This window comes from Solanum stenotomum, chromosome 5, assembly GCF_019186545.1.
Source record: "Solanum stenotomum isolate F172 chromosome 5, ASM1918654v1, whole genome shotgun sequence".
NCBI classification, from domain to species: domain Eukaryota; kingdom Viridiplantae; phylum Streptophyta; class Magnoliopsida; order Solanales; family Solanaceae; genus Solanum; species Solanum stenotomum.
Window position 1 is genome coordinate 25890211 of NC_064286.1, and position 26324 is coordinate 25916534.

General features: G+C 35.0%; 1 pseudogene; it reads left to right on the top strand.

Annotated features, from left to right (window-relative positions):
- LOC125863817 (agamous-like MADS-box protein AGL29) overlaps positions 1-22509 on the top strand; it is a 38865-nt pseudogene extending 16356 nt beyond the window's left edge.
- Positions 22510-26324: the final 3815 nt, after the last annotated feature.

The window sequence follows — 26324 nt, forward strand, 5'->3', positions numbered from 1 at the left end:
AACCTTTATGATCAATTGCCACTAGAAGCACCTAGTAATGAAGAATGTGATTAAAATACCTTGAAATCTAGGTATATTGATGAGATTAATCAAGAAAGCTTGAGAGTAAGGCTTGTGATCATCATAGTTAGGGATTTGAGAGTAAGGCTTTGAGAGTAAAATCTAAATGAAAAATAGAAGCTTAATGGATAGAGTTATGGTGGAAGATCTTTGCCTACCTAATCTACCTAATGAATGCTTGAATATGTGAAGTTATAGATTCACTTGAGTCATGATGATAGCAATGTCTAATGTAGAATTCTAGATATGGTACTATGCATGAATATAGCATGACATGAAAAGTTCTCTCACATAGAATGATTCTAGGTTGAAAGGCTTTCTCACCTAAAATGAATTTAAGTCCTAGGACTATGAAATGTGATGAGGCTTGTGGTGATTCCCTTAAATGACCTTTACATGATAGGAATGTGTTGTGAGTTCCCTTACTCCTAATTGGTGAAACATGGGGAGTGTAAGGTGATTACCCTTCATATATGTTTGACTCCCAAGGGAAGCAGTGAATACCCATTAGACTTTAGGTTGTTCATGGAGGCGATTACCTATGATCCTTATGTGATGATGTGGAGGTGAATACCAACATTACACATTAAAAATGATATGGAGGTGAATACCTATATCACCTTAAAATGGACATGGAGGTGAATACCTACGATTCATTAACTTGTATGACATGTGGAGACTCCCTTTGTCCTTATAACGTACTAGTATGTGTGATTAGAGGTGATTACCCTTATTTGTATGATTCCATGATATATATGGCTTGAGGTGATTCCCCTTGTCCTTCATGATGAACTAAACATGTACACCTTGAGGTGATTCCCCTTGCACTTGTGAACATGAGCATGACTAGTTTGGATGTTGGTTTTTGATACATCTCCATTTCATGCATGACTAAGAGGTGATTACCATTGTATTTATAATGTTAAGAGATTATGAACATGAAATATGAACCTAGATCGCTTGCTTAGCATTGGTAGGATTATGGGGTCTTGTTCATGCATGACACAAGTTTGCCTTAAGGTGACTCATGAGATGTTTTCTCTTATATGATGTATGCTAGATAAGATTGTACTATAGTTGCCTTCCTTGACATGATATGATTGACTAAAGGTCATAGTTCCCTTGTCTACATGAAGTAAGCTAATAATGAGACCAAAAGAGGGTAAATATGACTAGGATGACTTCAAGGTTATGCTTAGTGTGAAGGGTAGTATGGGATGTCTTTCATACATTGCACAAGTGTGCTTTAGGGTTACTTAGAAGTATGACACCCTTATGGTAGAAAACCTAAAAACTTGACCATGCATATAAACTATAATTAAGATGACCAAAAAGGGATACTTAGCTTGGGTGGTATTATGGGATGCTATTCATGCATTGCACAAGTATGCTTTTAGGTTACTTGAGAGTAGTTCTATTATGGTATAGGTGACTAAGAGTCAAATAATGCTTAGATGATGATTATGTTGGGGACTTGATTATTATTACGATATTGTCTCTTATGCTTATGGTTTGTGTTTCATGAAGTATTTCATATGATTTTGGATTATGTCTTATATTGACTAACCCTTGATTTATGCTCTGATGATTATGCTAGATAACATATTTAGTACATTTTGTACAAATGCATACTTTGCCTACATTCTAATCAAATGTAGGGTTTCAGAGATTGAGTTCCATTCTTGAAGATAGGTTTCTAAGGAGCAAAGGAGTTAAAGAATTGGTGAGTCCTCATAGCTTCGATGACAAACCCACTAGTTCCTTTATGTCTTTCATTTCTTGTTTTTGAGACTATCGTATGGGCTGTGTCCCAAGAGTTTTATTCTAAAGTTGTATTAGATGGTTTGAGACAAAGTATAGAAAGACTTCCACTTGCTTTTATGAAAATGACTTCGATTGCAAAAAGTTTTAAATTTTTCGTACTTTTCTATGATCTTATGTTCATGATATGCTAAGGGCTTGTATGAGACCCCTTTGGGGTCAAGTACGTCGAGTTACTTCTAGGGTATACCCCTGGGTCGTAATAAGTAATCAAGAAGATTCGGGATCATAATCTACAAAAATGTAGAAGCAAGGGGTGAGTATCAAACCACATGGTACTCAGCAAGCGAACTCCGAAGTAGCTCAACTCTGACCTAGTGATAGACACATGTTGTTTCTCAGTCCAGGACCTATGGGGGACTTATCAGTCCATGCATCCGTCGCAGGGTGGGACAAATCCCTTGATAATAGAATCTATCGCGACGTACGTCATGTCCCTCTTATAGTAATATCCATCACGGTGCATAACATGTCCTTCGAAATGGTACATCCTCTGTAATTTCTTATTCTTCCTCAATTAACATAACACTTTTCATAATCATGTCTTAGAACCAATGAAAATGACATGTTTACAAAATTAATGAAGAGATGACCATTTCCATAACAATGCACAATTCGTAACAACACAATCGTGATACAACATCAACATTGCGTCAATAAGAATTTCAAACCATTCTCAACACATCGCTCACCAATATTTAATCACAATGCCTTTTTTAACCTCTTTTTCATCATTAGAATTATTTAATATGGACAAGTCAACTCATCACCAAGTTCCATTACCCTCCAACACATACCACAAGGAAACACACGATTTATACACTTAACAAGGGTCGAAAAATCCACTTACCTCAATTAATTAACAATTCACTCCAGAACTTGGGCCTTCCCCTTTTTTTAGGCTTCCAAATCAATGAAATCTATTAAAATAAATAAACAGAATAACATTTCGAAACTAATAACATACATATTACTATGTGTCTAGCCTAGACCCAAAAACTTACCTTAAATGGATAATTAAGTTCCTAATCTTGATGCCAATTAACATATCAAGTATCATATTTTCCAAACATTCATGGTTAGAGTTAAGTCTTTATGCTTCTAATTGACATTATTATAATGGTATTCATATGATTCAATACAATAAGTATTTAATTACACACATTTAATATATATTTAAAAAAAATTGAAGGTACAACACGATATTCATAAGGTATATTACCAAACTGAAGCTAAAACACAGAAACTATAGCAATTACAAGGAATTATGCACCCCACCCATTTATTATTTAAGCTTATTAATTGGCTCATTATAATGCCATAAATGACCTACCATCTCTTGTCCCCTAGCTTAGAAAAACCAACATTAACAACATTACAATATTTGATGTCATTTAATGCCAAAGATATGTGTCATATTTGAGATTTTGCTAGGTTCTTACCTGAAGCACTCAATTATTGATATAAATTGCCGCCATAGCAGCATGGATTCATCTCGACATTTTATATTGTTTTTTAGTAACCGAAAGAGTCAATACTCAACCCTATAAAATTTAGTTCATTTTGTACAGGGACACAACACATCAAATATTTAATTAATAATGGATTGGGCCCATTAACTATCATTGAAATTAATTATCAAAAAATGACCCGTCAATTAAATATTTGTTATAACTAAATAGTTAAAAAATCAAACTATTATCAGCGACTGATCTAAATATACTTTTGACAACTATCGGGAGGGTAAAATGACAATTTTACAAAAAAAATATCCAAATATTAACTTTTGGGACATTAAGATATCCACCTCTATAAACAATTTTTGTCCTCGATCATAAAGTAAAATAAAGTAGAATACTCAACCATACCAATAGCCCGAGGTATGATTTCCAGAGTCGTGTTCATCTCTCCAAGTGAACTCACCTTAGGACCATTTGATTAAGAATGAATACCAAGAAGTGAACTTTCGAATAAATTTTTTAGTAGATCTACGAATCAAGAGTGTTTACTAAATCACGGACTGTCACGACCCGAGTCTACACCCTGGACGTAGCCAACACTCGATAATCATTGTTGGTCCCCAAGCGAACCCTCATCCTAGCTGACTACAAGTGGAAGACTAACTCAACCATACTTAAGCTCAAAACAAAATTAAATTTAATTAAACTCAAATACTCAACCTTTTAAAAAGTTTGTACACTACACAAAAGAAAGTAAATACAGAAAACTCCTCAACCCTGTCTATCTATGAAGCCTCTACTATTACAAAAAGATATCCGGACAAGGCCCACGACATCTCAAAACTACTAATTGTAAGGTAAATGTGAAGTCCTCCGAACTATAAAAAGGTTCACCAAAGCTGATTGGATTATCTCATGACCTCAGTGAAGCGCCTGTTGATGATCCTGAATACTTGTATCTGCATCATGAAACGATGCAGGCAAAATGGCGCCAGTATAGAAAATGTACGAGCGTGTAAGGGGAACTCTGCAACATAATTATAAGCTTGAACTGATAATAAGGAAGACATACTCACCTTATCTCAACTCAATATGACTCAAGAATTACACAACTGAACTAAAGGGTACTCAAATCAACTCAAACTCAAGGAATGTTCAACTCAACTCAAGAATACTCAATTCGATATGAAAGCAACAATAAAAGATGTTATATACATGAAACTATTAAAACAATAGATATTAACTGAAATGTATATGAAAATACAATAATAAACTCATTACTCTTATTTGGGAGAATCTCTAACCGACAACCATCACTATGAGAAATGTGATGATACAACGTCTCACCCACGCTGTCAACTGTCCTATACCTTGCTAGATTATAGGACATAGTGGATCCACTAAGATATGCTTGAAAAGCAATAAGGAATCATCTAAAAGTATGACCTTTTACCGTTGTTGGCAGACATGGTTTATGAGGATTTTAAGTTGTCTGAACTCATCCTTATATCGATGCTCAATGCTACTCCCAATAATATATACTCATGCTCATATGTTTAAAAACATAACCCTTCCTCAATTAGAGATAATTACTCAAAATATCCTATTAAAAGAGGTGATACTCAATGCTCCTCATAAACTCATGTAGAAATCACTGTTTCTCTCATTTTAAATGTAAAATTGTTACATGCTTGGGAGTACTTAGTTCCCTTATACTAAATTTGAAATGTGAAACTCAACTCTTCTCATCATCATCCTCATTTACTCAAGTCTTAAAACAAATTATCAATAATTGTAAAAGACTTCTCAAAATAGGGCTCATGCCGAATTATGGATGTGAATTAATCAATTCAAGGTTTTCAATAACCATATATATAGAACTCAATACTCGAAACTCAACAACTCCATAACTCAAGGACTCAATGATACTACTTATCTCAAGAATGCTCGACTTATAGGTTTCATGTGAAATTATGGGCATGAACAACTCAACTCAAGGACCTTCATGTATAACATATGGTGGTCCCATAATTAGGAATATAATCTCAAAAGGATTAAGAATTCAATACTCAAGAACTTAGAACTCAAAGATACTACTCCTTACAAAGATACTCAATTTATGGAGTTCAAGCGAAATTATGGGCATGAACGACTCGACTCGACTCGACTCAAGGATCTCAATAATAATGTAGACTCATGAATACAATTATTCTCATTCTCATACTCACTTACTGGATTCTTGAAACAAATTATAAGTAATTATAGAAGACTCCTTGAAAAGACACAAAGGGACTTTCTCAAACTTTACTCTTAACTCTACATAGAATTTGAATTATGAATTCAAGGATCATGATTATGATATATAGGGTATCTTGATGATTAGATGTAGTTTAGATAGTTAAAATCAAGGAGACAGTGAATATATGTTTTAAAAGAACTCAGACAGAACGAACTACAGAAGGGGGAATGAGGAAGGAGACCCTGACACAGAGGGCCAACCCCTCAACTACATCACCCTATTTCTGGTGCACTGCAGGCGTGGGATGCCATCCCCTATGGTGCCTTAGTGTCACGCAACCCCAAGCAGTGCCCAAAAAACCCGATGAACTTTCTTCTTAATTTTCTAGCCCTACCTCATCCATATTCGAATGATTTCCTCTAAATTAGGTTAGATTCATATACTAAACACACTTCGATAGAAAACCCACTCAAAACCTACCAAAAAAATCACTCATTCACAAGACCCTCACCTCAAGAACTCAACAAGACTCCATTGACCTAGATGAAGCCAAAACCTGAACTTTTCAAGAACTCAAATCATTCAACCTCAAAAATGCAATTACGGATAAAAACCACATGATTGGTGTGTGGGTGAACGAACCCAACACTATATGAACTTACATACCTCAACATAACTAAATTATTTGGCAAAATTCCTTAAGCTCGCAAGAATCTTGAACGCTCTTCTTTTCTCCTCTTGAACTCCTATCAGAAACCCTAAGCGTATTTAGGAATGACCAAAACTGATTCTAATCAGTTTAGACCCCTAAAATATTTACAAAAATGAGTTGGGCTAGGGGGGTAAGGAAACAACCGAAATTCCCCTCCTTTAAACAGATGGATTCTCTTAACTAGAAAGGCTTCACTCAAATGGTCATATCTTCATCATCCATAATCAGAGTTTAGCAAACTCAGCGGCGTTGAAAAGAAGGCTTAGAGATCTTCGATTTGATAGCTCATGGGCTACCCAACTCTTTATGTGCATAAAGTTATGGTCGTTTGAAGTTGACCAAAGAATAATCTCATAGAGGAATTCAATTGGAAGGAAAATTTCCAACTCAATTTTATGCTACGAAGTTTTAGCAACATTAATATCTATGAAAATTTTGAATCACTCGGAAAAAAAACTAATTCACCATAAAGAATGACTCGAGTCTCAACTTAGAAATTTGGGATGTTACAATATCTCCCCATTTGGGATCATTCGTCCTCGAATGACGGCTGGACTGAGAATGGAAAGGGGTTACTTTTACTATAATCAAGCCTATCTCAAAATCACCAAGTTAAGGTGATTATTCTTGATCTAGATCACAAGATTCGGGTTCTATATTTCTGTAGGAAATCTCATCCCAAGAACACTACATTCAAGCGTAGAACCTTAACCACTCCATAGACTCCCACTAACCACTTCTTACAGGAATTACTCATCCTCTCATTTCTCTACCAACAGAACATTCATGCATTAATTATTACCAGGAATCTGACTTACTACTCATCGTAAAACCTTATCTCTTTCTCCCTCCGCATTCATAACCTTAGATGCAATAAACACACCATTAGTATCATAATAAGAAACAACAATCATCTTCTCTATCATCACACCACTACTATCAACCCCATCCTCAAAACTAAAAGGGTATCTGAAGGAGATTTAGGGTGAAAGATCATAAGCACAATTCATTCGAGATATATGATATAAGAATATGCATGGCATAACATTATGTTGCTAGCCATTGAGAGTAAGTCATGAATTTGCAATATTGAACATACTATGAGACATGAATGCTTATATGCATAGGTTCATATCATGAGGGTGATATCCATAACTTCATGGATTAAGCTTCAGGTTAATGGGCTAAAGTCTTTGCCCCTCATTATGGAAACTGAGCTTAGATGTGAATCTCTCTGAAGAGTATGAGCATAGGTCATAGAAACCATTCTGATATAAGAAACATCATCATGATGTTGTAATGACTGAACTCTGAGGAATACACTAGAGTATGAATGGATTGATGTTCTTCCTTAACTCTTTCTGAAGACATAACTATCTCATTCTCAACACTTGACTTGATTCCTCATCTTATCATCTCCCCCTTAGGTCTAACACTGATGCTTGAAAGTTATAGATCTATTCCATCATCTCTAAACTGGTCTACAATCGCCTTACTCTAATACTCCAGAAAAAACTTATCTCATGGCTACTAAACTCTCCATAAGAAGGTACTAAGACTCCTTCTTAAGACCTCCTTCTAAGATGCTTCTCTTAACCTCTTATCATTGGCTTATAAGGCCACCTCATCTAACTCTTAGAGAAAAACATTTCTTACATCATCCTATTCCACATTGACAACTCAATTATATTATCTGGGCACACATGAAATATCATAACTTAATTGGAACATCGTCTGATTACATACCATCTCGGTACATCGATTAATGCTCTTGTTACTCTTGTGACTTAGCTACACTTCACTGCCCTTATCTAAAGGTTAGGATCACTCACTTGTACCATTCATATTCCATTCTTTTGACACAACGTTAACACTCATCTCAATTCAAGCTTCATGTTTATTACGAATCCTGGATATCAATTTTACTACTCGCTTACTATGCTAACTTACAACTAATAGATACATATTAAGAAACACTCATCCACTAAGACCTCATGACAGGTAGTCAATCCCTACCTCGCAGTCTCCATACTCACAAATTACCATCACATTCCACTTCACAACTTAAGTCCTATTTACTAATTCATCACACATCATTGCCTAATTAATTCTATGACACATTCAATATTATGGACTCTCCCCTAAAATATTAAGCCATGCTTAAATATAACACCTAATGAATACTTCTGCTCTTCTATTTCAACACCTACACTTGGTCGATACAAACACAATGGAACCTCATCATATGCTCATTTCTAGTTAAAGCATAGTCTAACTCATCCTAACTTGCAACTTTTACTCTGCTTCCTGTCATGAGATCTGCACAACTCATCATTTCTTAGTCTATACCCATAAGGGGAAAACTCCTCATTAATAATTGACTAGGTGCAGGACTATAGTAACATAACTTACCTAATCACTATCTCCCTTTCTTGGATAACTTAACATCTGCATACCTTCCTCTAACTTTGGGGGACTTTCACTACTACTACTACTCATAATCTCCTAACTAATACTACCTTTCTGGGTGAAAATACTACCTAAGCACTAAACATACTTCCTCATAAAGATCTCAGCTAAAACAAGGCTTAGAGAAGAGAGCACAACTCGCTTTTAGCTCAAACATACGTGTCACATTAATATTAGTGCATCCTTTCAAATCTCAACTGTTAAACTCACTCATAGGCTTCTCTCAAGCCCATATACAATCTCATGAATCCTCAAGACTTTTGTTGAGAGAACCTCATTGATAAAGAACTAACTTTGCTTTTAAACCACCTCGAGTATGAGAGGTAGTCGAATGAATCTAAGAAACGCACGAGTTTGAATAAACTCCTTATGACACAATTCTACTACACGATTTAGAGTACGTAAGAATGGAAACTTTTCTTAAATGTCTGTAGTTCCTCATTTATAGAAGTGGGAACCTCACAACTATAAACAAGATCCTATCGACACGACTTCATAAACACCCTAGGACACTTGAACTCTGTGCTCTGATACCAAGTTTGTCACAACCCGAGTTTACATCCAGGATGTGGCCAGTACTCGAGAACCATTGCTAGTCCCCAAGAAAACCTTCATCCTGGATGACTACAAGCGGAAGACTAACTCAAGCATAGATAAGCTTAAAACTAAACTAATTTCATTAAAATTAAATACTCAACCTTTTAGAAAGTCTGTACAATACTCAAAAGAAAGTAAATACAGAAAACTCCTCAACTATGTCTATTTATGAAGCCTCTACTATTATATAAGGATACCAGGACAAGACCTAGGACATCTCAAAACTACTAAATTTAAGGTAAAGCTGAAGTCCTCCGGAATATAAAAAGGCTCACGAAAGCTGATTGGAATATCACTTGACCACAATGAAACGCCTGTTGATGATCCTGAATACTTGTATCTGCATCATCAAACAATTTATGCCAAATGTCGTCAATACATGGAATGTACGAGCATGTAAGAGGAACTCTGCAACGTAAGTATAAGCTTGAACTGATAATAAGAAAGACATACACACCTCGTTTTAACTCAATATAACTCAAGAAATACTCAACTCAACTCAAGGATACTCAACTCAACTCAAACTCCAGGAATGTTGAAGTCAACTCAAGAATACTCAATTCAATAAGAAAGAAACAAAAAAAGATGCTATATACATAAAACTTTTAAAATAGTAGATATTAACTCAAATGTATATGAAAATACAATAATAAGCTCATTACTCTTATTTGTGAGATTCTCTAAAAAATAACCATCAATATGAGCAACATGAAGATACAACGTCTCGCCCACGCTGCCAAAACTGCCCAATACCTTACCGCAGTATTGGACATCCTCAATTAAGTGGATCCACTAAGGAATTCTTTATAAGCTATAAGGAATAATCTAAAAAATATGATCCTTTACTCATGTTGGCAGACATGGTTTATGAAGATTTTAAGTTGTCTGAACTCATCCCCATAACGGTGCTCAATACTACTGCTAATAATATATTCTCATATTTTTAAAAATATAAGTCTTCCTCAATTTGAGATAATTACTCAAAAGATCCTCTTAAAAGATGTGATACTCAATGTTCCTCATAAACTCATGTAGAAATCAGTGTTTATCTTGTTTTAAATGTAAAAGTGTTACATGCTTGGAATAGTTAGTTTCCTTATACTCATTTTAAAATATGAAACTGAACTCTCCTCATCCTCATTTACTCAAGTCATAAAAGAAATTTAAAATAATTGTAAAAGACTTCTCAAAATATGGTTCATGCTTAATTATGGACGTGAACGACTTAATTTAAGGTTTTCAATAACGATATATAGAACTCTATACTCAAAATTCAACAACTCCAGAACTCAAGGACTTAATGATACTACTCACATACTTGAGTCTTGAAATAAATTATATGTAATTGTAGAAGACTCCTCGAAAAGACTCAATTCTCAAATTTTACTTATAACTCTAGCACAAATTTGAATTATGAATTCAAGGATCATGATTATGATATATAGGATTTATCGATGATTAGACGTAATTTGAATAGTTAAAATCAAGAAGAGAGCGAATATGTGTTTTAAAATAACTCAGACAGAAAGAATGACGGAAGAGGGATGGAGGCAGGTGACCCTAGCGCAGGGCGCTAGCCCCTAAACTAAAGCACCCCATTTTTGGCGAACTGCAGGGGAGGGGCGCTAGCCCCCTTTGTGCCTTAGTGGCGCGTCGCCCCAGGCAGTTCCCAAAAAACCCAACAAACTTTCTTCTCAATTTTCCATCCCTACCTCATCTAGATTCAAATGATTTCCTCACAAATTCTCTTAGATTAATTTAATAAACACACTTAGATCAAAAACCCACTCAAAACATAACAAAACAATCACACATTTGCAAGACCCTTTCCTCAAGAACTCAATAAGACTCCATTGACAAAGATGAAGCCAAAACCTCAAGAACTCAAATCATTAAACCTCAAGAACGAAATTAGGGACAAAATTACATGATTGTCATGTGGGTGAACGAACCCAACACTATGAGAACTTACATACCTCGAAAGATTTAAATTATTGACGAAAATCCTCAAACCTCGCAAGAATCATGAAAACTCTTCTTTTCTCTTCTTGAACTCCTCTCAAAAACCCTAAGCATGTTTAGGAATGACTAAAACTGATTCTAATCACTTTTGAACTCTAAACAATTTAGAAAAATGAGCTGGGGTAGTGGGCTAAGGAAAAGACAAAAATACCCCTTCTTAAAATAGATGGATTGCCTTAACTAGACAGGCTGCACTCAAACAAGCATATTTCCTTCATTCTAATTTGGAATTTACCAAAATAAGCGGCATTGGAAAGAGGACTTAGAGATCTTCAATTTGATAGCTTATGGGCCACCTAACTCTTAATGTGTTGAACGTTATGGTTGTTTGAATTTGACCAAAGAATAATCTTGTAACACATCGCTATTTGAAAGAACTAGAAAGAGCTAGAATTAGAAAAAGTCATTTTTGGAAAGAATGAAAAAATCTGGAAAATTGGTTAAGTTATGTTAAGTTTGAGTTTTGGGTCAACTTCAAACGACCATAACTCCTAGCTCAAAATGAGTTAGTTGTGCTACCACATACTATAGGAAAGATCTTTGAATTATCTTTCCAACGCTCTCTAGATAAGAAAAGTCAAAACTGGATTTTAGAAGGGTATTTTGGTCTTTTCCATACCCAATTAATAAATTTTATTTTTTGTAATTAAGATGGGGTCTAAACTGATTTGGATCAATTTACGTTTAATAAAAAAGAGATAGGGTTTTGAGACAAGAGAAAAGAAGAGGAGAAAAGAGGAGAAGAGACAAGGAATCGTCAAGTTCTTGAAGCTAAGATCGTGGATTACATCATGGGGTGATCCCTACGAGGTATGTAAGATCACATAGCATTGGGTTAGTTCACCTACACTCCGATCATGATTCAATTCAGCGTAATTGTGTTCTTGAAAGAAAAGATTATGAGTTCTGAAGGAAAGTTTTTAAATTCTTGTGTGTTCTTGTTGTAGAGAAGTTTCTTGAGTTTGATTCATGAGATTAGGGGTTGTTTTGAGTAGATTCTTACATATTTTGGTTATGTAGTCGAATCTAAGTGTTTGAGAAAGAAACCAATTGAACCTACATAATTTAGAGTTGAAAAATGAGCAAGAAAATTCGTCAAAAACTTAGGGAGGGGGCTGGGGTGCGGCGCCACTCAGAGTGCCCCAAAAGGACCTTTGAAGTTTGTGCTCTGGGGTGCCATGCCAGGCAGTGTGCTCCAATCAAACTTCTGAACTTTTCCCTCTGGTGCCCCACGCCACTCAGAGCTCCAGGGACGTCAAGTCTTCCACCTTTTTCCACTTCTTTCTGTTTGAGTTCTCCAGCAACGTACATGAGTTTTCTAGTTGATTTCTACACTCTAAGGTACGTATAAACATCATGAAATCATCTATAAACATGAGATCATGAGACTTGAATCCATAATTCAATTCAAGGAAAGTTAAGTGTCAAGTCAAGAAAAGTTCATACTACTCTACCCTTACTTTACCGAGTCTTCCCTAGTTGATCACTCGGGGTCGAGTGATGGATAAATTGGTATCTATTGTAATGACCTGATTCCATCGTTAGGGTAAAGTCAATGGAGAAAGAATTGGGGTCAGAAATATTTTGGTAGTAACTTGGAATTTCCTAACCTAGTCTAGATTTGGACAAAATCAAAGTCAGTAAAGTCTAGAGAAATCTGGTAATAACTGGGTGATTTAATTATGATTTTGATTACAGGAATAGATATCTAATACATTAAGAAACACGAACGACTTTACAGAATTGAATTCGAGTGCGTAGAACTCCCGAAAATGATCTTAGCGTGAATGGGTGGTTTTTGAATGTCAAGGGTTGAAGGTGTGTTGTGAAATTGGGGATTGAAATTCAAATTCCAGCATTCTTTCTCCGTCCATGCCGCCATAGAGGGATGGCTGCTGCTGTAGCAGGATGGGTCCCGCCTTAGCGGGACAGATGTGACTTAAGTCGAAAATAAACCCCAAAAATGTTTTATTCTGCACTTTTTGACTTTGAAAGCTAAGTAACGACCCCAAGGGTTTTCTTGATAGCTTTCTACCATTCTTGAGGCTAAAGGTAAGGTTTTCACTCTCCAAATCCATTTTTTGAACCGTAGAATGAAAATTCATAGGTAAATATTGTGGGGGAAGGGTTTTAATCTAAAACTATTGGTGGAAAAAGCCCTAAATTTGATATTAGGATCTTGGGTTTGGTCTAGGGTTATTAGGTTTGTTATAATTTGGATAATTAGACCTTTGATTGTTGATCCTTGCGTTAATTGTATATTCTTAGACCACGAACAAGTGAGAAGAATTCAGAAAGGAAGATTCAAGTGCCATAGGGGATTCAAGCTTGGATTCGAGGTAGGTGATGATTGTAATTTCATGATTGTGTGATATAAGTTTGTTCTTGTTGTATTATAATATGTGTATGTATGCGAATGTTGCAGTATTGATCACACTACTAGTGGATGAGGATAGATGAATGATGAATGCCATGAATCATGACTTGATTGTATGATTTTGAGCATATACTTGTGATTGTGATTGTGGTTTGTTGAATGGATCAGGTGTTGCGTTCTGACACACTAACTTGGATCGGTTGCCACGTTCTGGCATAAACATGGGACGATTGCCATGTTCCGGTAAAAACATTGGATCGGGTACCATATTCCCGTATGCTATTCCGATATCGATTATTTCAGATAGAGGAGCACAATTTACTGTACAGTTCTGGAAATCTTTTCAGAAAGGCTTAGGTTCAAATTTGAACTTAAATAATGCTTTTCATCCTCAGACCGATGGTCAAGCGGAGCACACTATTAAGACTTTAGAAGATATGTTAATGGCCTGTGTGACTGAATTCAAGGGTAATTGGGATGATGACCTACCACTCATCGAGCTTGCTTACAATAATAATTACCACTTTAGCATCCAGATGGTTTTATATGAAGCTCTTTTTGGGAGAAGGTGTAGATCTCGCATTGGATGGTTTGATGTTGGTGAAGCTGGGTTGATAGGACAAGACTTAGTTCATCAAGCTATGGATAAAGTGAAAGTCATTGAAGGGAGGTCGAAAACAACGTAGAGTCGTCAGAAATCCTACACTGATGTAAGGAGAAGGGAGTTAGAGTTTGATGTAAATGATTAGGTATACTTGAAAGTTTCACCCATGAAGGGTGTTATGAGATTTGGTAAGAAAGGAAAGCTTAGTTCCCGGTATATTGGCCCTTACAAAATATCTAAAAGGGTTTGTAATGTAGCTTATGAGTTAGAGCTTCCCCAATAGTTGGCAGCGGTTCATCTGGTATTTCATGTTTCCATGTTGAAGAAGTGCATGTGAGATCCTTCACTTCTCATACTTACTGAAGATATTGGTATTAAAGATAGTGTTTCTTATGGGGAGATCCCTGTTCAGATTCTAGACCGTCAGGTTTGCAAGTTGAGGACCAAGGATGTAGCAGGAGTCAAAGTTCTTTGGAGAAATCAGTTTGTTGAGTTTTGGGTCAACTTCAAATGACCATAACTCCTAGCTCAGGATGATTTAGGTGTGTTACTAGATACTGTATGAATGATCTTGAATTATATTTCCAACGCCACTGAGTTTGCTCAATTTCGAGTTCGTATGAGGGAAATATGTCCATTTGAAGTTGGGCTGTCTAGATACAGAAAGTGAAAATCGGATTTTAGAAGGGTATTTTTGTATTTTCCATACCCAATTAATAAATTCTTTTTTTGTAATTAATATGTGGTCTAAACTGATTTGGTTCAGTTTACGTTTAATAAAAAAGAGTTAGGGTTTTGAGAGAAGAGAAAAGAAGAGGAGAAAAGAGGAGAAGAGACAAGGAATTGTGAAGTTGTTGAAGGTAAGATCGTGGATTTTGTCAAGGGGTGATCCCTACGAGGTATGTGAGATCACATAACATTGGGTTAGTTCATCCACGCGCCAATCAAGATTCAATTTAGCATAATTGTGTTCTTGAAAGAAAAGATTATGAGTTCTTAAGGAAATTTGTTTAAATTCTTGTGCGTTCTTATTGTTGAGAAGTTTCTTGAGTTTGATTCATGAGATTAGGGGTTGTTTTGAGTAGATTATTACATATTTTGGTTATGTAGTTAAATTTAAGTGTTTGAGAAAGAAACCAATTGAACCTACATAATTTAGAGTTGAAAAACGAGAATGAAAATTCGTCAAAAACATGAGGAGGGGCTGGGGCGCCGCGCCACTCAGAGTGCCCCAAAGGGACCTGAGAAGTTTGTGCTCTAGGGTTCCACGCTACGCAGTGCGCCCCAATCCAACTTCTGAACTTTGCCCTTTGGCACCCCACGCCACTTAGAGCTCCAGGGCGTCTGGTCTTCCACCTTTTCCCACTTCTTTCCGTTTGAGTTCTCCAGCAACGTACATGAGTTTTCTAGTTGATTTCTACACTCTATGGTACGTCTAAAAATCATGAAATCATCCATAAACATGAGATCACGAGCCTTGAATCCATAATTTAATTCAAGGAAAGTTAAGTGTAAAGTCAAGAAAAGTTCATACTACTCTACCCTTACTTTACCGAGTCTTCCCTAGTTGATCACTCGGGGACGAGTGATGGATAAATTGGTATCTATTGTAATGACCTGATTCTATCGTTAGGGAAAACCAATGAAGAAAGAATTGGGGTCAAAAATATTTTGGTAGTAACTTGGAATTTCCTAATCCAGATTTGGACGAATTCGGAGTCAGTAAAGTCTAGAGAAATATGATAACAAATGGTTGATTTAATTATAAATTTGATTACATCAATAGATAGCTAATACGTTAAGGAACACATACGACTTTACGAAATTAAATTCGGGCGAGTAGAACTCCCGAAAATGATCTTAGTGTGAACGGGTGATTTTTGAATATCAAGGGTTGAAGGTGTGTTGTGAAATGGGGGCTTGGAATTCAAATTCCAGCATTTTGTCTCCGTGCATGCCGCCGTAGCGGAATGGCTACCGCTGTAGCGGGTTGGGTCCCACCATAGCGGGACAGACGCGACTTAAGTCGAAACTAAAACCCCAAAAATGTTTTATTCTGCATTTTTTGACTTTGAGAGCTAAGTAACGACCCCAAGGGTTTTCTTGATAGCTTTCTACCATTCTTGAGGCTAAAGGTAAGGTTTTCACTCTCCAAATCCATTTTTTGAACCGTAGAATGAAAATTCATAGGTAAATATTATGGGGGAAGGGTTTTGATCTAAAACTAATGGTGGAAAAATCCCTAAATTTGGTATTGGGATCTTGGGTTTGGTCTAGGGTTATTGGGTTTGTTATAATTTGGATAATTAGACCTTTGATTGTTGATCCTTGCGTTAATTGTATATTCTTAGACCACAAACAAGCGAGAAGAATTTGGAAAGGAATATTCAAGTACCATAGGGGATTCAAGCTTGGATTCAAGGTAGGTGATGGTTGTAATTTCATGATTGTGTGATATAAGTTTGTTTTTGCTTTATTATAATATGTGTATGTTTTCGAATGTTGCACTATTGATCACACTACTTGTGGATAAGGATAGATGGATGATGAATGTCATGAATCATGACTTGATTGTATGATTTTGAGCATATACTTGTGATTGTGATTGTGGTTTGTTGAATGGATCAGGTGTTGCGTTCTGACACACTAACTTGGATCAGTTGCCACGTTTCGGCATAAACATGGGATCGTTTGCCACGTTTCGACTTAAACATTGGATCGGGTACCACATTTTGGTATGCTAACAGTTTGGGTGTGGTTTCCATGAGAGGATCATTGATTTGACATAACTGTATATCTTGATAAATGTGAAATTGTTTGTTGTTCGTAAATGATATTGATATTGTGTATATTCGGTGTGTGCATGTTATTATATTGTTGTAATGACTTATGTATGTTGTACTTAGTGGGATAGCCGCGTGTTCCTACCAGTATACAATGATTGTGTACTGATACTTTACTTACTTGTTCTTTGTTGAGTATATGACATCTTTAGGCGGCTATTGATAGACCTCAGCTAGGTGACTATTGAGCGTGACCGCCTTCAAGGGTGAGCCAGTTCTTTTTGGCTGCCATGGATCTTTCTTGTTTAAGTCCATTCTTTTTGGACTGCGACTTTTATTTAATGTGTTGTTTAGTTTCGGGGTTGTACCACTTGCTCTTAGACTTATCGTTAGTAGAGTTTTGGTACAATGACTTTCATTTTATAGGGGTTGTTCTTCCACATTAGTTTGGTTAGTTGTTGGTTAAAACCTTGAGTTTATGGGGACTCCAATGTTAGAAGGAGATAATTTGAGTTTGTTGATTGAATGTACTTGAAAATCTCACCCATGAAGGGTGTGATGAGGTTTGGAAAGAAAGGGAAGCTTAGTCCCTGTTATGTGGGCCCACATCAAATTTTGAGGCGTATTAGAAAAGTTTGTTATGAACTTGAATTTCCTAATGATTTAGCATCTGTACATCCATTTTTCAATGTCTCATTGTTGAAGAAATGTGTTGGAGATCCGACATCCATTGTTCCCTTGGAAGGTTTGGGAGTTAAAGAAAATCTTTCTTATGAAGAGGTTTCAGTTGATATTTTGGACCGATAAGTTAAGAAATTGAGAAATAAGGAAGTTTCATCTATGAAAGTTTTATGGGGGAATAAAGGAGTTGAGGGTGCTACTTGGGAGGCCGAGGCCAATATGATATCCCGTTATCCCCACCTTTTTCCGTCCGATCCTACTCTAGCTTGAGGTATTTAGTTCCTCATGGTTCATTCTTATGTCTTAGTCATTCTCATTTTTCATCATGTAGCCATGCTCATGAAAGTTTGATTTTTGAGAAAATGAGTTAAATTGATTGATACTCCATGGTTATGTGCATTTGAGTACGAGTTGCATATACGCCATATGAAATAATGTTTTGGATATGCTTTGGCTTGAAGTCGATTTTCCTACTTGAATATGTGCATTTATGTGATTGCATTAATGTTGGGCTGTTAGATCTTCTTGCTACCCTCCTTATGATGTCTTGAGTTCTATTCAAGGACGAATGTTCCCAAGGAGGAGATATGGTAACATGTTGGCTTTGGAAAGAACGAAAAATGTAGTTTTGGGCTGGTGTCTATGTGTATGGGTCCCATCTACGGACCATAGAATCTTCTACGGGCAGTAGATTGCAGCCGTAGGAAGTTGGAAAATACTATTTTTCAAAACAAGTCCTAGTAACCTTTTTACGATTCACTAGGATGGCCCGTCATTCCATGTACAGGTCGTAGATAGGTCTCCTAGGTGACCCAAGACTTAGTGCAATGTGAAAGCTTAAAATATGTTTCTACGGTTGGCATGTACGGTCCATAGGAAAAACTAACGAGGCCTACATAGGATCCGTAAAAAAGTTGGCCAAATTAACAGTTTGTGATCATCATATGCGATCGAGAAAGGACCTACGGACCGTAGGTCCAAACCGTAGATAGGGGTAGACAATTATTTTAAAGGCTTTTAAGTCTTTTCCCTAAATGATTAATGCCTAAACTATATCGTTTTTCCTTCTACCCTAGGCCCTATATAATGTTTTAAACCCTAAAGTAACCACTTTCAACTCATTCTCTGAAATTCTCTAAAACTAACCAAAGTCATCCTTCGAGATTTTCTTAACTGTAAGGAGGAAGAAGAAGTAGGGTTCAACTACAAGTCACCAATCCTCTAGTGTTTGTTGGCTTTTAAAATCAAGGTATGATAGTATTCACCTATGGTGTCCTTTCCTCCATAGGGTTCCTGAATTCTCCAATTTTACAAGTTAAATTCTCTAATGGAAGTTACGATTTCAAACTTCATAGGTTCTTTTCAATTATGATCAAACTTATTGTTTTCTTTCTTTTTATGCATGAATCGATGTAATTATATGTTTTCAAGTTAACTTCATATTATCTCATGCATGATTCATGATTTCTAGAATGATCGTATGATGAAGCTTATGAACTATGAAAGATGAATTTATGAAGATATGCATGTTTCTTTATGAAATTATATAAATGATTTAAGGTTGCTTTAAGAGTAAAGTATCAAGGCTATAGTTGTTGTTGTGGAAAGATTTCTCACATACTACACAAAACATAATTGTGAAAGGGTTTTCTCATCACAAAAAAGATTCATAATTGTGAAAGGGTTTTCTCATCACAAAAAAGATTCATAAGGTTGAAAGGTTTTTCACCTAAGTTGAATCAAGATTAAAGAGCTATTTTAAATGCACTCTAACTTTGATTGGCTGCTTAATTTTTCCTTTCCATGGATAGTAAAATGAATATGATTGATGACTATTCCGTGGGATTTATGCTTAGAATCGAGTGGACTAGCGGCGATTACTGATGTCCTATAGCTATGTGCAACCATAGTTTTGTCTTAGAAGACACTAGCTAGTGGATTCACTTTTTCTCAAGTTTATGGTTCTTACCGTGGAAAGTCGGGACATCTCTTTTTGGTGTGGGACAGACATCGGATTCCATTCCATGTTATAGGTCACATGGTTTATGTCGGTTAAAGGTAAACTTCCTACATTATTGAACTAATGTTACTTTCTACAGTATGTCACAAGTATTTTTATAAGATGTTTAGCTTGCATTGACCATCATTATGACTTATGTTTTCTAACATGTTATTTTATGATTTAGCTTTATCATTGCATGTCATATAATGTCCTTTTAGCATTATTTCATAATTCTTATGCATTGCTATCAAACTTGGTACATTCCATGTACTAATGCATACTTGTGCTTACATTGTTTCACTAATGTAGTGTCTGACACTCCTATCCCCCATACTTGTGGTTAGTCGACCCTTTTGATCTTTTGAAGATTGGTGAGTCCTCGTGATCCGAGGGCCAATATTCTTTTATTGCATTAAATTGGTTACGTCCCAATCACTTTTCTTACGATGTAATAGTTGACTTTGAGACTATTGTCTAGACTTCCGCTTTTATCAAACTCTTTTATATTAAATTCTATATTTTGAACTCTTTACTTCTATTATCTTGTATGATGTATGCTAAGTAGCTTGTATAGGGCCTTTCAAGATTCAATACATCATATTACGCCTACGGTCTACTTTGGGTTGTGATATCATATTCATTAAACTGAATTTTCATGTCATATTATATGTTATGTTTGCTATAGTAATATTTTTTCTATGACGATTAAAAATATACACACAAATGATGTTTTAATAATGTGTATTTATACTAGCATTTTGTGCCTTTGAAATCTTACTTGTTGAGCAAGCAATGAGAATACAAATTGTCTAATTACACAAGATAATTCTAGTACACTTAGGGGTCGTTTGGTTTGAATACAAATTATCCTAAAATAAGTTATGTTGAAATTTGTTATGTTGGAATTAGTTATTCTAGTACTATTATTTTTTATTGGCCATTTCGTTTGTTGTACTAAGAATAATATCCATTGCATATTTCCTAAAAATAAATTGTTTGTTTATAAAATATTACGCTCAACCTTATTTTTCTTTTTATATCTATTTTTTAAATAGAACTTTAGTTATTCCACCTTATGCACTTTGATTAATTTTTATGCATGAATTCATGAATATTTTTTGTGTTCAACTATATGCCAATTTTTTATCCATGACAAACTCTTGTTTGTATTTGTTGGTTACAATGATTTTGAATAATCACATAAAATTATTGAAATGTGTTTTTGAGGAACAAAAGATATATTAAAAAAGTATGCTTTTTCGATGTAATACTTTGTTAGTGACTTGGCAATTGTGCTTGAAAAGGGAAATAAAATATTAGTCACATAAATAAAAACAATTTTATGCAACACAAAAGAAAACAAAAGCAAAAAAATTCACATGGCAGTGAAAATTAGATACAAAGTAATAGGCATTACAGCCGCTTTACATTCAAACTAAAGAATTGCACATAACAAAAGAATGATAAAAAATAGAGGAAGCTGTCAAGTACATATGATTTAAATCTAATGAAAATTTTTTAAAAAAGCCTTTTGATTCAATAGAATATAGAAAAACAACTAAGACAATTTTAAAAGAGATTATAAAAGTAATCATGAAATTATCATGGATAAAGCATACTGAAATACATTTAAAAAATTAAACGGTTTGAAGGATAATTTTGTTATTTAATGAGTTTATCCCATGATAAATTATGATGGGATTATTATAACACCTATGGGGAGGGATAACTTATCCGAATTCTTATTATTATTTACGCGATAAGTTATCTCGGATTGGCAAACCAAACAAGAAATTAAGTTATCGTGTTATCCTTCACACCAAATGACCCCTTAAAAGTTTGGAATCGATAAAATAAAGGGCATCTTTCTAGAAATGACCGGTCTAATTCACTTTTTTTTTGCTGGACAATACATGTAAATTACATACTTATTATGCAAAACTAATACATGAACTACACATATCACTATACTTTCACTACTTATTATTAGTTTGAGTATTTGACTTATTTAGGTTTATTCTTCTTAAATGAACATCAATTTATGAAGTAAAGGATCTATTATTTTTAATTTGTAAGTACATTAATATATTTTTTCTTTTCGAGTTAAATAGTAAATTTATTTTTATTTGAGCAAGTGAAAAATTTGACATAGTTATTATAAAATAACCAAAAGATTCTTGTAAGTAATTGGTTAAATATATTCCCAATAGTTAATTGTAAATTGATAAATACCATCTAGTATATTAAAAAACTTACCTATTTTAACTTAACTTTCAGATTTTTTTATGTTGTAATAAAATCAGATTTTTAATATCAAATTCAATAACAATTTTCTATAATAACTTTCAATGCGAAGAAATATTTCTTTTATTGCAATATTTGGCTAGTACTTCAAGTAAGTAAGTAAATTTAATGATATGCTTAATGAATTTGATGAAAGAGAAAAATGATGAAAGAGAAAATATTGCATATGGAAAATTAGACCAAATGAATGAGGCTATAGATATAGGTTTGTGGGAAACCATAAACGGATTCAGTTTAGATGATACAATGAAGTTTAAAGCTTGGTTAACTTCCGGTGAGCTTATGTTGAACAAACATTTGGAGCGGCTAGAAAATAGAGCATCATCCTCCTCACATATTTAATTAGATGATGCAAATAACTCACCTAATGCTTTTTAGACGAATTATTTTTAGATAATATTATTTATCAAAGTCATTTGCTTTAATTTTTTGTTATTTATTATTTTGTTTCAATGATGATATGTAATTTATGTACTTTGCAATGATATCTATTGAAGACATTTATTGTTATGATTATTTGTTGTCTCCAACATGTTAGAATTAATATCATAATATGGGTTTAAATTATATGCAACCCAATATACGAACCTCTCAACCTATCTAAAACTATGTTTGAAGCACGTCAAATAAAATTTTTATTTGAAAAAAAATAGAGAAAGAGAAATATGTGACTAAAACTTACTCATATGAAACAGGATTTAACTCTTTATGACAAAAGAGTTTGATAATATCAATATTACAGGAGAATTTAAAGTCTTCAATTCTTATTTCAAAGTGTTCAATTAGTTCAAACAAGTTAAATTCAACTAATTTGGACAACTTAAAAACTGAATGTTGTGCAAAACTCATCCGAGCACTTTTACCAAGAATGTTGACCAAAGTAAGAATGTTGACCGAATCAAACTTTGGCCAAAACTTCAAAGTTAAAATACCTAACGACACAAACTCACACCGGAAGTTCTGGGCCACAAACCAACCATGCCACTAGCCCAAATTGTCCCTTCCAGAGTTGATGGTACCGATGAAAATCACATCTGACACCCGAAACTCTGACTGTTGATTAAAGTCATCCCTTTCACTTAAGACCTTTTAAAAAGAGGAAAACTTACTCCAAAATAAAATGAACGACTCGATGATCGAACTATCAGTCCCAACAGATTATAAATAACTTGGGGTCGCTATAGGGTAGCTCTAAACACTGAAAGATTTGTAAATGGAGGAAATAACATAGAGGGTCATTAAATATTCACAATAAAATCACACCTCAGAATAAACTTTAAAATTTCATGATTCTATTGCATAGGGATTCAATAAATGTTATTATCCGAAAAAGAATCATTCATAAAGTAATAAGTGAGTGATGTACATCCTCATGTGGGACTGTGATGAGGATGCTTTTTTTTTATTAGATCCATACAATTTCATGTTAAAATTATATGTATTTAACCAAATCATGTTTCTACCGCATAAGGCTTCAATAAATGTTATTATTTGGAGATGCATAATTCATAAAATACTAGGTGAATTATCTTCATTCTCTGATGAAAACTGTGATGAGAAAGAATCTTCATTTTTCATTAGATCCAAACGATTGTTCATGGTATAATTAGTCATATATAACTATTGTGACCCCAAAATAGAAGTCATCACACTCATCTCATCCCACCAAGATAAGTCATCCTAAACGCACCTAATACGATAATTGTGGAAGTAAAACAAGGAAAATTGACTAACACACTCTAATAATACGGAAATGATAATCAACTCCTATAAAACCCCAAAACATGGTTGTCACGTGTACAAGCGTCTAAAGTATTACAATTTATTTGAAAGAAAAATACAAGTCTCTATTGATATTGTTTATAGAGTAGAATAAGATCATAAATAAAGAGTAAGATGGCCCGCTGAGATAAAATATACTACTTCATGAATCTCCATAGGAAGCCTCAGAGAAGAAGAGACGAGATAGTAATGTAATATCCTAAAAACTAGTAAGTTGAACTAGAGAGTTCTAGAGCCTTTCGTACGTGCTTTAGAGTGTGGTACGAGGATTAAAAATCACAAAAATGATTCTCATACTTAGAATGAGGGTTTTAGAGTTACGACATCAAGGTACGACCCCCTAAGGACCACCCAAGGGGTCCTTGAGGAGAACCTCAAAACAGACCTAAAAAGCTATCAAATCGCAGCCTACGGAGCCACCTACTGGCCGTAGATGGACCCTCACCCCGTGGGTTGGGTTCGTGGGTCAAGGCATGCAGTTGCCTGAAAATTTAGGCTGCAGTCCTCCACCTACAGAGGTGTAGCATGGGTAGTAGACCCATTCACGGTCAGTGGATGGGTGAGTTGTGAGTCAAAGTAGTTTTTAAGGTTTAGTTTATAGGTTAAGAAGAAGAAGAAGAAGAAGAAGAAGAAGAAGAAGAAGAAGAAGAAGAAGAAGAAGAAGAAGAAGAAGAAGAAGAAGAAGAAGGAGAAGGAGAAGGAGAAGGAGAAGGAGAAGGAGAAGGAGAAGGAGAAGGAGAAGGAGAAGACGAAGAAGAAAGAGAAGGAGAAGGAGAAGGAGAAGGAGAAGGAGAAGAAGAAGGAGAAGGAGAAGAAGAAGGAGAAGGAGGAGAAGAAGGAGAAGAAGGAGAAGAAGGAGAAGAAACAGAAGAAGGAGCAGAAGAAGGAGAAGGAGGAGGAGAAGGAGGAGGAGAAGGATAAGGAGGAGGAGAAGGAGAAGAAGGAGTAGAAGGAGAAGAAGGAGAAGAAGAAGAAGAAGGAGAAGGAGAAGAAGGATAAGGAGGAGAAGGAGAAGAAGGAGAAGGAGGAGAAGGAGGAGATGGAGAAGAAGGAGAAGGAGGAGGAGGAGAAGAAGAAGAAGAAGAAGGAGGAGGAGGAGGAGGAGGAGGAGGAGGAAGAAAAAGAAGAAGAAGAAGAAGAAGAAGAAGAAGAAGAAGAAGAAGAAGAAGAAGAAGAAGAAGAAGAAGAAGAAGAAGAAGAAGAAGAAGAAGAAGAAGAAGAAGAAGAAGAAGAAGAAGAAGAAGAAGAAGAAGAAGAAGAAGAAGAAGAAGAAGAAGAAGAAGAAGAAGAAGAAGAAGAAGAAGAAGAAGAAGAAGAAGAAGAAGAAGAAGAAGAAGAAGAAGAAGAAGAAGAAGAAGAAGAAGAAGAAGAAGAAGAAGAAGAAGAAGAAGAAGAAGAAGAAGAAGAAGAAGAAGAAGAAGAAGAAGAAGAAGAAGAAGAAGAAGAAGAAGAAGAAGAAGAAGAAGAAGAAGAAGAAGAAGAAGAAGAAGAAGAAGAAGAAGAAGAAGAAGAAGAAGAAGAAGAAGAAGAAGAAGAAGAAGAAGAAGAAGAAGAAGAAGAAGAAGAAGAAGAAGAAGAAGAAGAAGAAGAAGAAGAAGAAGAAAAAGAAGAAGAAAAAGGGGAAAATTTTCCTCCACTGTTTCAAGCTAGGTTAGGGAACGCAACTCTAGCTAGGGCTTCTTCCTACATTATGGGCAGGGTGTAGGTATGATTCCAATCTAGTGGATAATACCTAATTATGATTGTATTAGCACTAAATTATTATATTATGATGAATTCATATGATATTTATGGTTAACACTAGTCTATTTTATGAATGTGCTATTTTGTGGATTTATGCCATTAGAGGTGGAATTGAAGGTTCATAGGTGATCTTCTTAAATCAATGTGAAGTGTAGTAATTGTTCAAGGTTAGGAACATATAATCATAAATTAAACTAGACTTTATTGAATATGAAGGATCATTACTTGTAAAGATGAAATTGAACTTTTATGATCAATTGTGACTAAAAGCACCTAGTAATGAAGAATGTTATTAAAATACCTTGAAATCTAGGTATATTGATGAGATTATGAAATAAAAGCTTGATAGTAAGGCTTGTGATTATAATAGTTAGGGCTTTGAGAGTTAAGCTAATATAATGTGATCATAGATGCTAAAGCTTTGAGAGTAAAGTCTAAATGAGAATAGAAGCTTAACGGATAGAATTATGGTAGAAGATCTTTGCCGATCTAATATACCTAATGAATGCTTGAATATGTGAAGTGATAGATTCACTTGAGTCATGATGATACCAATGTCTAATGTAGAATTCGAGTTATGGTACTATGCATGAATATAGCATGACATGAAAGGTTCTCTCACATAGAATAATTTTAGGTTGAAAGGTTTTCTCACCTAAAATGAATCT